Genomic DNA, 12,462 nt, shown 5'->3' on the forward strand with positions numbered 1-12,462 from the left:
AGAAGTGTAATATCATCTCACCACAGGTTTGTCAACAACCTTGCACATGAAGAAGAAAGCACTGTGTCCCACTCTTCCTTTGAAAATTGGATTATACAAGATAGAGGACTTGAAGGTCATAGATACTGAGGGAAATGAGATAATCAAGTTTTCATTCGGTACTCGGGATTTTAATCCATATGATCCCCATAAAATTTTCGAATACTATTGTGCAAAAATTTACTTTCAACAACTCAATGTGACATTTCATCGGGCAGAAGAGGATCCATGGAGAGATTTCTACAATGCCTCTAAACTCTGTGAGCCGACTAGTTTAGCAGGAACTTCACAGACTTCTCCAAAAATGAGAGAAATTACAAAAGAAACAGTTGTAGAAGGCAACAATCTTATGCAGGACAAGGGAAAGATAAATATTTCTAACAGTTTGGAGGGAGAACAAAGTTGCAAAATGAAAGAATATATTATTATCACAAAAGAAACTTTAACAGTAGAAGGAAAGAAAAAGTATAGGATACAAAGAGAAGAGTAGAGGAAGAGACAAAATCAAAGGTTGCAGGAAGCAGGAGGATGGACAAATGCAAGGCACAATGGTAGAAGAAACATCTCTGATACAGGTTAAAGAGCAGGAAAGGTGAACAAATGCAGGATTGAGAGCTTGCTCAAAATATTAAGCACTTGATTGAAGTGGCAGAGATGGAGACGGAATAGGAGTCGCAGAATGAAGATGTTGATCTGATGCCAAGAACACTAGAGGTCACCACTTAGTCACCACCACCTCTAGTAGCAAAGCCAACCCCAAGCAAAGAAGGGGATGTTTTTCCCCTTGATGATGATTTGATAATGGATGTGTACAACATTTCATTAGATGAGCTCTACAAGAGGATTATACAAGCACGAAGAAATAATTTTCTAGAAGATCACACATCTCCTACATTCATTAGAGAAAGGGTGATAGTGTAGGACACCAAGAAGCATCCAAATTCCATTATCGAAGCCAAATTGGCCTTTGAAAGAGAAACAAGATCAAAAATTCATTATTTGACGACCGAGAATGAAAAATTGTAAAAAAAACTTGCAAGCTGTCAGGAAAGAGGAAAAAAAAATTTGTGCAACCGCATAAAGTGTGGTTTCCACACAGGTTTACATGGAGGAGATGAGAGTAGCGATACTTGCTGAAGTATCAACACTTTGGGAAACCATGCAGAAGCTTTATGAGGGGTTTATGACCGCACATAAAGTAGTTCTCCATTTGCATGGCCTATAACAACAGGGTAGAACTTTTTTTTAAAACTATCAAGAATACATAAGATTCCATCACCTATGTGCAAGAATAGACAATGTGAGACAAAGGGGCATCGCTTGAATTACTAAAGGAAATGAAGACAGAGGTAGATATGCAGAAAAGGAGAGTTTGAATGTTGATCTAGAACAAAAAGAAGCTCGCCTCATTCATTGGTAGCATTCAGGAATCATATGTACGATTGTTTAGTAGTTTGTATGTCTTGGTGAAAACACACAAGATCCCATATCTTGGTTCACTCACCGAATTCAAACCCAGGAACCAATTCTGATAGGAAATTGAAGAGTACTTGGAGTAGCTGAGATAGATTTCCAGCAAGGAAGATCTAGAGTTGAGCAGAAAAAACATGCAGAATTACATCGGTGATCCTATCCAAATTAGAACATTTTTGCTCATACTTCAAAACAAACATGAAACTGCTTCCAAGATATTGTACCTGGATGCCATGGAGGCTAGTGTCTACTTCTAGCCAAACACCATCACTTATTTTGGGGGCATCATCACACGGTACCAATCTTGGCACCAATATGTGACTGAGAAGAAGAAAGTGGAGGTTGTTGAGCTGGAGTTATCCCAAACTCAAACATCATAGATTTATGTCTTGTTAGGTTGTCAAGTTGTCTCTACCCTATTTTGTCTTGTATGGGTATGTGTAAAATGTATTATTATTTGTAATTATGTTGTAAGTGAAAATCCAAATGCCACTATTGGAATATGAAGAGTCATGATGTAACGTAATGGAACATTTTGAAAATAAGTTGAAGAGTAATGAGTGTAGTCCAAAGTTCACAATGGGGAGTTGAAGAGGGATCGCCTCTTGTTATAAACAGAACATCATAACTCTGCCAACAGACTTTTGGCAGCCAAGATTTGGCTAGGCTTAGACTTACAAGGAGCTTGGAAGTATTGTGAAGAGCCTTGGATTTTCCGTAGCGTAGAGTGGGCATAATTATTTGGAGGGTCAAGTCTTCTTGACTTTTATGGTCCACTATTCTGGCTAGTGGTCATCAACAGTGTGTGTATGAATGTAACTTTCACTCATGATAATAAAATCAAAACCAACACGCTTTCATGCATATGTTGTGAATATAGTAAGACTAGTCTTATTGCACTTGCAATGTATGTTATTTAACTTATGCTTATGCTTATGAACTATTTCATTTTCATTTGTATCAATCTTGTTGAATACGTGTTGTGTTAACTTTTAGATTGTTCTATGTTGTATCAATTACTTTAGCCCAATTGACTTCTTCGTTTAACAATAAATTCAATTATTAGCAATGTATCCAATCATAAATTGTAATTTAAGATAGAACACTATATGTACTGAAAAAGAAGACAACAACACAACCATAAGAGACAAAATATCTTTCCAAGACTAGGGGAAAACCCCACAAGGGGGAAAACCCTTTCAAATATTCTTCTTTATTAGATCATCATAAAATGTTTTCAACAGAGAGTACAATGAGCCTAATACATAAATTTGCACCACATATTTACAGAATAGAAGCAAAATACAGAACTATAGAATAACAGAGAGAAATCATTTATCCATCATACCACTGAAGCCAACTGAAGGAAATTTTCAAACCCTATATCAAAAACCCTAGAAACTTCCAGCAAGGCAGACTACGAGTTACTGAAACTTCCTGGAGGCTCCCTTAGCCACTGTGTGCGAGCATTTATGTCTGATCTGGATGCTCGCAGGAAGGCTATATGCATGTGTTTGGGGACAAGCACACACATAACCACTCCAAACCCCCAGACGCTCCCTTTTAGCTATTGTGGGAGTGACTAGGATTTCCCAGGTCATCCCTTGACCACTCTGTGCGAGTGTTTGGGGACCAACATTATCTGATCTACTTCAAAAATGATAAATTCTCTCTTTGGGCTTCTATGCGAACGACTGAGACCTCCCAGACACACCCTTGACCACTCTGTACATGTGTTCAAGGATGAGAATGCTTAGTTACAAGCCAACAACCGAGAAACAGAAACCCTATATTCGTGCGAGCTTCAACCATGTAGTTTCGGACCCTTGAGGAGACTTCCTCCATCAAACATGTGTGAACCAAGACAATAAAAGAGATTAGAAGATGTCTTAATCAATGTGTGCAAATGAACTTGAGGTATCTTCTATTTATAGGCTTCCATGAGGGTCCACTTGGAGGTGAGGCCGGCCTATCCAATTTTACATGTGCTTAGGGCCGACCTATTCCATTGTACATGAGTGGATAAAATAAATTCAAAAACCAACTTCTGCTCGTCCAAATAGGGTGATATTTAGGTCTGTTTTTGTTCTCTCAAAAATATGAATCTAATGCAATCATCACCTCAGTTATTTGAGTTGTCCAAGGTGGAATTTGACACTACTTGCAAAATTTAACACTCCCTCTCAACTTGAAAGAATTCCACCTGCCAATATATGTCTATTGATCATCAGATCATCTTGTCATGTTTTTGTCATTCTTTGGTTGTCTCTGCTCAACTCTATCTGTGGAAACTTTCTTGGATATAAAAGAAGAAGAATTAGGGAGCATTAGATTCCACCCATACCAAGAAATAGGATAACTAATTATATAGGGGAGCACATCATCGACCCTGGAATCTCATCGAGGAGCTCATTCTAGACCCATAATCTAAATACGGGAGAAAATCTATCTCCTACTAATCTTCCCATTAATGACCCTCAATAGTTATGTGCTAGAACACCTGCATCATAATCTAATTGTGTTGTACACCCCAAGTACACTATCAACCCGTTGGCCAAATGGGTAGTGATATTCCCAACAAGCTTTTCTTGAGGGTATGATGCCAGCTAGGGTATACTCTACATAGAATAGATATGGGAGCAACATCCCCAACCCTATGAAGATAGGGGAGCAACATATCCAACCCTATCGGGTAACAGATGGGGGAGTACCCTGTTGTTCAGAGATCCCTCAACCCCAGGAGCCCTCTATCTCAATTTCTCACCCTAGGAGCTCAAACAAGGTGGAAAGAGTTGGCTTGGTGTCCTTGATCAACCCTACCCCTCACTCAGAGGGGCCACATCCATTAGTCTAATCTTCTCTTTGAAGACCATGAACTTTCCTTTTGGTAATTCCTTAGTGAGAATATTTGTTATTTGCTCATCTGTCAATATGTGACTAAGTCTAACAACTTGTCTTTGCACCATGTATCGAATAAAGTGACATATTACTTTTTTTTATAATGTAAAACATTGGAGGATGTATTTTAATTTTTTTCAAACACCAAACTAATTCACGGTCAACACATTATCGAATGTGTTATACCCTATTGCAATAGGGATATCTTAATAAGATATCATCAAATATCCATTTAGTATTAACTTAAAACTATGTTAAACACTTTGCATTGCAATATATGCTATAATATTTTTCTATTTAATTTATGAAAGCAAAATATTATTATAATAATATATTTTATATAACTTTTATAATATTATAATTTAAATTTAAATGAATATAAAAAATTTAAGACAAAAATTATTTTCAGTAAAACATATTTATGTTTATTATAAAATATAATGATAAGATAGAATATTTATTTTCTCTCTCGAAAGCACATGTTCAAATTTAAACATCTTACTTATACATCAATTCAACTAAACATATTGTATCCCATACAAAAGATTCAATTGTGGCAACAAAATAGAAACATTATGGTGACTGGTATTTATCAATAATGTTTTGAGGGTGAATATAGCCCTTCCCTTTTCCGACTTTGTTTAAAAAAATATCCCTGTATGGAACACCCTACACTTTGTAATATTTTTTAGATGTGATAACTGTTTTATATATGATTTTCTCATTATTAGCATAAGTACATTTACTAATGTGGTTGATATATGTTGATTGGTGTTATTTTCATGCATTGATTAGTGTATAAAAGGTGGAAAATGCCATCGAACAGAGTATAGCAACCACATAATAAACATAGTTGTCCTATTTGATATCTAATGTCCATGGGGTGGATTTATTGACAATGGTTGAAAAGGGTTCATGAGGTTGACGATGGTCAAGCTTGCATTAAGGTGGTTAATGTTCTATTAATGTTACAAAAATGGTTACATTAATGATTGAGTTAGTTGATGGGGTTGACCATCGTTGAAGGGGGTTGACCATGGATGAAGAGGGTTGGCCATGATTCACCATATTCAAACATAGATATCTTGATTGACCATTATGGTTGACCATATTCAACCATAGAGACCTTGGTTGACCACGTTGGACCATTTTAACCATGGTTTACCTTTGTTGGCCATTAGGAGTTGGTAAAGCATGGAATGTTCTAGGTTGACCATGGTTGACCAAAGATTACATAGTTAAACATGGTGGACGATGGAGACATTGATTGACTATTATGCGTTGAAATTGTAACTAGGTTCATTCTTCATACTTATTGTAATTGTATCAATTTATATTCCATGTAAAAACAAAAAACAAGAATTATTATTATTATTTTCATTATCAAACATGTTCTTCATGCTTTATGTTGGTCAAAAGAAAATTCGAAAGGGCATGTTCTTTGTGACCCTATAAAGGAAGAAAATTATAATTTTTGTAAGCATCATATTGTTCCTCCATGTTGCCAAGTCAACCCTGAAGGATGAAAAGTCGGCCTACCCAAAAGTCATGACTCTTCGCATGTGGAAACAACTATCTAGTGGCATTGATTCCTCATCATTTTAGCAACCATTCGAATCTCCTTCTGAACAATATATCTCAAGTGTGTGGCATGGAACCTGAGTCATATAAGACGAGTTTTATGTGGCATCTTCTCATTGTGAAAATGCAATTTGCGGGGAGAGAACAATACCTCTCTTATGCGAGTTGCGGGAAGAACAATAGCTCTATGATGTGAGTTGCAAGAAGAGCAAGTATATATGTGATGTGAGTTGTAGGAAGAGCATAATATATCTATGAGTTGCAAGAAGAGCAAGTATATATGTGATGTGAGTTGTAGGAAGAGCGTAATATATCTATAATATGAGTTAGACGAAGACATAAATGACTTAGATTCTCTCTTATTAAAATAAACTCTTAATAAAAATAAAAATAATTTTAAAGCATATTCTAAACTCAATTCTATATATCTTAATATCTTAATCTATAAATTAAACTCATAATTTTAAAAAAATATTCACGTTGAAAAATGTTAATAAAATTAATATTTTACCTATTTTAATAAAAAATTTAAGTAAACTATGATTTGGATTCTTCATCGCATTTCATATTTTTATTTTAAGTATAATAAAATAAAAAATATTAAAACTATATCATTTAAATGTTATATAAGTTTTTAGCTAATTTTATTATATATATAAAATACAATTTTAATAAAAATAATAATTTAACAATAAAATTTAAAAATAAATTAATTTAAAAATTCCAAAATTATATATCATTTAAATTTTGTCTATTAATTCAGGAATTACATAAATTTATATTGACGTATAGTTATTTTGTTTATACGTTTTATTTAAAAGTAGTTAAAAAACAATTTGAAAATTTAATTGTTGAGATGGTATTACATATATTAAAAAAATTATATATTACTAATAGAATTTAACCAATCATACAACGTAATGCATATGATAATTAAAGAAATGATTCATATAATAATTAACTAAAAAAATCATATATTGTAAAAAAAATATAATATTCCATAGTCTTTATTCGGTCGGAATTTTAATGAACTCAACTGAAAAAGTATACATATATACAATTGGTGATGGGTATTAAATGAGTTGGAAAGTATAGGTCTATTTTTGGATAATTGGTTTGTTGGTAGGTATGGAATTTGATGGATAAATTGTGATTTATTCGTTTAATATAATCATTTTTTTTCAAAATCGTATCGTTAATTTTTTTTGGTTAAATTTAGTTAAACGATAGTTATTAATATTTTTTTGTTAAATTGAGTTAAACAATAGTCTTTCGAATTAATCACATAACAAAAATTAGGTAGATGTTCAACTAATCTGATTATCCTCAAGACAAATATCACAAAAGTCTTAGATCTAACCTGAATTAAACAATTATTAGAATTATCTAAACCATCAAATTTAACAAGTAATTTCGTATTGAAATTCCTACCAATCCCTTTCATTTAATGCTTATGGACAAGTTACTTATTTTCACCCGAAAAAATCGACATCAACCCGAAAAAGTCGACATCAACTTGGGTACATCATTTTCATATATTGTCATTCTTGACTCGGTCGCATTGCTCTAAGTTTTTAATGAACGTGTAGAAACTAGGGTTCTAAACGTGTTTGTGGAATTATAAAGTGCTCGTCGGTATTCCAAATTGATTCGGTCGGTACATCAATTTGATACATTATGATTCTTGAATCTTGATTTTTATATCAAGATTCAAGAATCACCCGAAAAAGTCGACATCAACTTGGGTACATCATTTTCATATATTGTCATTCTTGACTCGGTCGCATTGCTCTAAGTTTTTAATGAACGTGTAGAAACTGGGGTTCTAAACGCGTTTGTCGAATTACAAAGTGCTCGTCGGTATTCCAAATTGATTCGGTCGGTACATCAATTTGATACATTATGATTCTTGAATCTTGATTTTTATATGATTGGAGAAGTCATCGTGGCTCACCCAATCACCTTAATCTGCTCGGCATTGTCTCGGTTTTTAATAAAAAATTTATAGAATAAATTATTGTTGGTTCATCCATTTCATATCTTACTATTGTTGACTCACCTGGATTGGATTCGGTCGGAATGGTGTCAGTTTTCAATGAGCTTCCTACATAAAATTCATGGTCGGTACATCAATTTGATAGATTATGATTCTTGAATCTTGATTTTTATATGATTGGAGAAGTCATCGTGGCTCACCCAATCACCTTAATCTGCTCGGCATAGTATGTGGGGCCTTTATGAAAATATTATGTTACCTATTAGTTGCTTATACAAAGTGGAATTGACTACTGGATGGTTCTCATTTTTTCTTAGTCTGGTTCTTTGGACAAATGGTCTCTGTTGGCTTGCACTCACTTATCTTGAACCTTGTCAAAATGTCTCTTACATGTCAAAATCTCCCTTTGACAAATGAAAAATCTTTTTCTATATTATTTAACTTCTATGACAAGAAAATATTTCATGTCACAAAATTTGCTCATTTGAAATTCCTTCTCCATGGGTGTCTGAAAATCTTCAAGGTACAAATATCCTACATAAATCATATCATCAACATAAATACAAACATCTAAAATATTACCTTGTAGATATGTTTTTGTACGGAGAGTGGGTTCATTCACATTGTGTTTGAATCATTTTTTCAATAGATATAAATCAATCATATTGTACCATGCTCTAGGGGCTCATTTTAAACAATAAAAAGTCTCTTTTAACCTGTGAACTTTTTGGTTTTCCCCCTTCATTTCATAACGTGGAGGCTAATTTACATAAACTTCTTCCTTTAAGATCCAATTTAAAAAATGCTAATTTGACATCTATTTGGTAAACTAGGTAATGATTTTTTTCTACTATTGTTAATACTTAGTTCTAACAATATTCAATCTTGCTATTTGGATGATGGTTTCTTCATAATATGCTCCATGTTGTGCAAAGCCTTTTACTACAAATATGTTTTTATGCTTTTCAATTTTCCCCATTCATTAAATTTGGTCTTATAGACACATTTGACTCCAATGCACAAAACCATAGGTAGGTCTTCCCACCTAATATAGGGTGCAAAAAAGCGCCCAACGCAACGTACAAGTGGGGCTAGCGCCTCCCTTGTACTCCCTCCACACGTGGGGTAGTCATGGAAAGAATATAACACAACCCAACAATTATATCTAATAAATTTGCATTTTTCACATTTGTCATCCAATTTCTGTCTCATTTAGCCTAAAACATGTGCATAAGCTGCACAAGCAAAGATTCTCAAGTGTGATACACTTGTAATCACACCACGCCAAGCTTCCAAAAGAACATTTCCTTTTATACTTCTAGTTGGAGATCTTTTAAATATAAATTGAACGTGCTACTCCTTCCCAATGCCCATTTGGAAAATTCTTTCCCTTCAACATGCTTTTTTCCATATTCACAATTGTTTAATTTTTTATTTCTTCTACTCCATTTTGCTATGGAGTGTACCTTGTTGTAAATTTCCTCTTGATACCTTAATCCCTACAATATGATGCAAACTGTTTGGAATCATTTTTACCTTCTCAATCTGATTTTGATACTTTAATTTTCTTGCCACTTTGCTTCTTTTCCATGTCTTTGGATTGCTTGAATTTTTCATATGAATCATATTTGTTTCCATTGAATAAGAACCATGTCATTTTGTTGAAATCATCAATAAATGTTAGAAATAAAATGTTCCTCCTATTGACTGGGTTTGCATTGGATCACCAAGATTTGCATGTACTAATTCAAGTGAACATTTGGTTCTATAGCTGGTAGCATTTGGAAAACTATTTCTTTGGTGTTTGGAAAGGATACAACTTTCACATGGATAATGATGGACATCTATCATAGGTATACCTTGAACCATAGACTTATTTGTCAAAAGATCAATATTGTTAATAGCTAAGTGGCCATATTGAAGATGTTATAACCAAGTTTCATCAGAACTTGTTACAAACTCGGCATATGATAATGAATGTTTTAATTTTATCGTGGCTAGGAAACATGATATAGTTGTTCATTTATATCCTTGTTATGACTCTTTCACTGGGTGGCCCATTAAGAATTGTTCAGGTAGGACCATTAGACTTGATTTCAAAACAATTTTGACCCATTTGTCCTACACTTAATAGATTATGTTTCAAAATTTTCACATAATACACATCATGAATGTCCATATTTTCATTATGTTTGGTTTTAATTGTAATAGAGCCTTTTCCTAAGGCATTAACAAGATGATCATCACCTAGTTTAATGTGAAAATTAACTATTTCATCAAAAATTGAAAAAATATGTGTTATTTTCCATATAGTTACTACTACCACTATCTAGTAACCATAGATTTTCATTGTTGTTTACTTGAGTTGTTGAACAAGAAAGAAACATGGAAGATGTTCTTCCTCCATTAGTGCTTGAAACATCTGTGTTGCCTTTGTTTAAATTTGTCTACATCTTCCTACATTCAATTTCAAAATTCCCATAATTCTTTTAGTAATAACACTATATATTTACATTTTCCATCATTTCACTTCCTCTATTGTTTCTACCTCTTCCTCTTTGATTCTATGGTTGATCCTATGGTTTCTCTGGTTGAATTGATGAATTTTTTCTTCTATTGAATATCGTCTTCCTCTTCTACCTCTTTTTACACTATGTCTACCACTTCCTCTACAAATTGTGGCTTGAGTCTAGAAGGCATTTTCTAATGAGTCATTTCTACCTTTAATTCTTGACTTATGATTAAATTTTGAACATGTGAGTTCTTCATTTGAAAAGTAGGTCAACTATTTAATTTGTCTATTGCTACCAGAAGAATGTCAAATGAAGGTATGAAGCTTCTAAAAATTTTCTCAACCACATTTTGATTTGTGACACTCTCTCCATAAGCTCTAAGTTGATTTACTACCTACATGACCTAAGTCATAAACTAATCTATTGATTTAGCATCTCTCATTTGCAAAGTTTCAAACTTCTCTCAAAGAATTTGAAGTTTTTGCATTCTTGACCTCGTCGATACCTTGGTATGCCTTTTGCAAAATCTCTCAAGGTTTAAGGGCACTGGTCATTGCAACAATGCTAGGATTCCAGAGTGCTCTTGAGTCATTTATTTTACTCTTTGTTGCTGCACCTTTTTGGGCTCTTGCCATTACTGCTAAATATTTAACATCTAATTTTTCATATTTTGTGACCACTATTTCCCAACTGTCCTTATTTAAAATATCTTCATCTTTATTATCCACACTAAACAATTGGTATCATTTAATATGAGATTGTGTGAGTTTTTATTATTGGTCAAAGTTGTGACAGACAAACTTTTCCATGTTCAATCCACAAAATAGTTAACCAATTTTCTTCTTGCACATGCTTTAGATGCTTTGTTTGACAAAGAATGATTGCTTATACCTTATAAGAATGATTGCCTTCTTATTGCTTGCATTATACCAAGAAATTGGTGTCCTTCTGTAGCTCATATCATAAAGATATTGATGTCTTCATCCAACTGACATCATAAATATATTATGCACTTCATACAATTCACATCACATACATACTTTCTCTTCTTGCAACTCACATAACAAAGGTATTGTTCTTCCTGCAACTCACATCACAAAGGTATTTTTCTCTTCCCACAACTCACATTTTCATAAGGAGAAGATGCCACATAAAAATCATCTTATATGCCTCACGTTCCATGCCACAAACCCGAGATATCTTCATCAGAAGGAGATCAAAATGGTTGTCAAAATGATGAGGAATCGGTGCCAATATATAGTTGTTTCCACATGCGAAGAGTCACGACTTTTGGGTAGGCCGACTTGTCATATTTCAGTGTTGACTTGGCAACATGGAGGAACAAAATGATGCTTACAAAAATTCAAATTTTATCTTTTTATAGGGTCAAAAAGAACATGCCCTTTTGACTTTTCTTTTGACCAACATAAAGTATGAAGAACATGTTTGATAATGTAAATAATAATAATATTTTTTTTTTGTTAAATTCATACAAGTACAATAAGTATGAAGGCTGAACCTAGTTACAATTTCAACACCTAATAGTCAGGCAATGTCTCCATGGTCCACCATGGTCAACTATGGTAATCTTTGGTCAACCGTAGTCAGCACAGAACATTCCATGCTTTAATCACTCCTAATGGCAAACATTGGTAAACCATGGTTAAAATGGTCCAACATGGTCAACCAAGGTCTCTATGGTTGAATATGGTCAACCATAATGGTCAATCAGGATATCTATGTTTGAATACAGCCAATCATGGCGAACCCTCTTCAACCATGGTCAACGCCCTCAACTAACTCAATCATTAATGTAACCATTTTTGTAACACTAATGTAACATTAAAAACTACACTAATGTAAGCTTGACCATGGTCAACCTCATCAACCCTCGTCAACCATTGTCAATGAATCCACCCCATGGACATTAGATATCAACTAGCACAACCACGTTTATTATGT

The sequence above is a fragment of the Pinus tabuliformis genome, chromosome 1_1 (assembly GCF_031772625.1).
Source record: "Pinus tabuliformis cultivar Carrire ecotype Pingquan chromosome 1_1, CPIR1, whole genome shotgun sequence".
Classification (NCBI taxonomy): domain Eukaryota; kingdom Viridiplantae; phylum Streptophyta; class Pinopsida; order Pinales; family Pinaceae; genus Pinus; species Pinus tabuliformis.